The following is a 2,721-nucleotide window of genomic DNA, read 5'->3' as shown; positions in this document are numbered from 1 at the left end:
TGTGTCGTAAACTTTCACCCCGTTGTCAGGGCCAGGAGAGCGTGAGCCCTCTGTGCAGTGTTATTTTTTTCAAGTCTCCTTCCTTTTTACAAGAAGAATTTCATAAAGGAGGGAGCATGGGAATGGGCTCCTCTCTTGCTGAGCCTTAAAGACATTTGATTGGCTGTTAGCTTACCATAGTTGTAGCAGAGAGTTTACTGGTTGTAGGCGGCAGGGGCGAAGGCTGACTTGTTTGTTAGGGTTATCAAAGTGAGATGGGACCAGATAGGGCGTGGAGATATCACACAAGAATCTTACTCGAGGCAGCAACACTGAATTATGAATGAAAACAAATCCGGAATTCATACTGTATGTATAGTTCAACCGCTAAAATAATCGGGAAAGTATCTCATTAAATATTTATTCCAACAAACTTTAAATCTATATTTAGATGTGAATACACAAACACAAAGCAAAGAAGCAGAGATGTCAGTACTACACGTCATTTTTTTTTCAACTCCAAAAGTCTAAATTCTAGAACATGACAATTATTAATTGTTTATTTCACATTTGGCTGTTTTTGTCTAGCGTTTCGCAGCCAGGAGCCGGTGTCACAATCGAGGTCACGATCTGATTATAGGATGGTAAAAATCGAGGGAAAAAAAACAAGAACTCGCAGCAGTCAAGATATTATTAGGAGTTAGTTCCATTCGCATCTGTGAGGTAGACTCGACCACAGTAATAATTAGCTTATTTAATCAGCGCTTGTGACTGCTTATAACTGTGGCCCGAAAGGGGTGAACAGGGTATATAATATTATTATGTGGCAATGAAACAGCTTTGAGTGCTGTATACTTGTTCCCTTTAACTCTTTTGGTAGACTCTTCCAGCCTCACTTTACCGCTTGCGACTGCTTACGGAGTGGCCCGATAGGGGTGAACAGGCTATTTCTGTGGCAATGAAACAGTTTTGAATGTTTGGCACACTGTTCATTGGTGATTATGAACGCCTTTTTACATTTGATTTATGAGGTTTACGTCTGTGGGTGAATTTGACTTTCGACAATGTTTCAAAATTAGGAAGGGAAGCAGTGATTATTTGATTATATAGACGCTTCTCCACTGGTAGACGGTGACAACAATGATTGGATAAACGAGCAAGCTACCAAGTTGATTATTCTGTGTTCATTGTGTGCGATTACAACGGTTTCAACTGCTTATTTCGTTAATATCATATGCTTTGGGATAGAGTTGGGAAAGGGGGGGGGGGGGGGGGGGTCAAGCCCCTGAGCCCTTCACTACCCACCGCTACCGTTTAGATTTCAAGATTTCAAATACACTTCAGTGATTATTAATTAATTAATATTTATTTGGAGACCACGTCTTCTGCGAGGGTGTTTGTCCGTCAGGGCGTGTGATTGAATAAATATTGATTTAATTCCTGACCTGATTAAATGTAAACAAATCTTCCTGTGATGCGTAAACATACTGCGTAGTTTGAAACTGTTCCTCTGTGAAGTGTAGAGTGCCTTCTCCTTGAACACAACGTCGGGCCCCTGATGGCTGATGGGGTTTGAACCCACGACCTTTCGGTTGCTAGCTCGGGAAACTATCAGAGCTGCACACTTTCTAGAAAAAAACAACTGTCAAAGCCGCGCACTATGAGAGCCGTGCACTCTTTCACGATAATTATCGATACAATTAGATTGCCGATTCCGCCCAACCTTTACAGTCCCCTTGACGAAATTACTCTGTACAGCCCCAATCCAAATATAGTCGTCTTTCTGCAGACGTTAAGCGATTTCCAAACCATATCTCTGCTGAAACTAAAAACACAGACCCAATAGAAAGGCACTACCAAGAAAGAAGGGAGAATGTGTAACAAGCAAATTTTAATGTTTTTTAGTTTTAGTAGAGGGTTTTACATCGCCCCCAACAGCATAAGGTCATATGAGACCCAAAATTTTAATGTACGCAGATGGACAACTTCAATTTTTGCCCTGAATGAGCGAGAAAATGCTGCCCTAACACTTTCAAGATCGCTCCTATCCTTTAGATATATTTTTATAACTGAAAAGCCTATTCATTCAAAACAAAATATAATTGATGTCTGGTCCCAAGCCCACACAACGCTGGGTGTACTTATATTGCTGGATGGTACTGTATTTGGTAATCAGCAATCTAATTGTATGGATATTGTAAAAATGTGCTCCTCTGATAGTGTGCAGCTCTGATAGCCTTTTCTCGAAAGTGCACGGTTTTGATTGTTTTTTTCTTGAAAGTGCACGGTTTTGATTGTTTTTTTCTCGAAAATGTGCGGCTCTGATGTTCTCCCGCGAGCTCAACAGTCAAACAGCCACAAGACCACCCACGCCAACCCCCGGTGGCGTCCACCACGGACACGAACGGACGTTGTAGAACTACAGGGGAGAACATATCATAATAATTAACAATAACAATTAACAATACTAATTAACTATGATAATAAGTGTAACTTGAGTTTGCTCGATCTTAAATTGCCGCTTCTTCAGTGACTGAAGACGGACGCATTTTGATTATTTCTCACATGCTGGAGCAATCTTGAGCCTGTGACAGCCGTTGTAATCTCTAATTAATTAACGCTGTTTCTGCCAATAGTCGGAAAATGAATACCTTTGTTTTTAAGAAAGTACGGGTAGCGAATACTGAGACGTGCAGAGGGAGAATGAAATATAAGCAAAGGGAGTCGAGAATCTTTGGTATA

The sequence above is a fragment of the Aplysia californica genome, unplaced genomic scaffold, assembly GCF_000002075.1.
Source record: "Aplysia californica isolate F4 #8 unplaced genomic scaffold, AplCal3.0 scaffold00135, whole genome shotgun sequence".
Lineage (NCBI taxonomy): Eukaryota > Metazoa > Mollusca > Gastropoda > Aplysiida > Aplysiidae > Aplysia > Aplysia californica.
This window is presented reverse-complemented; position numbering follows the sequence as displayed.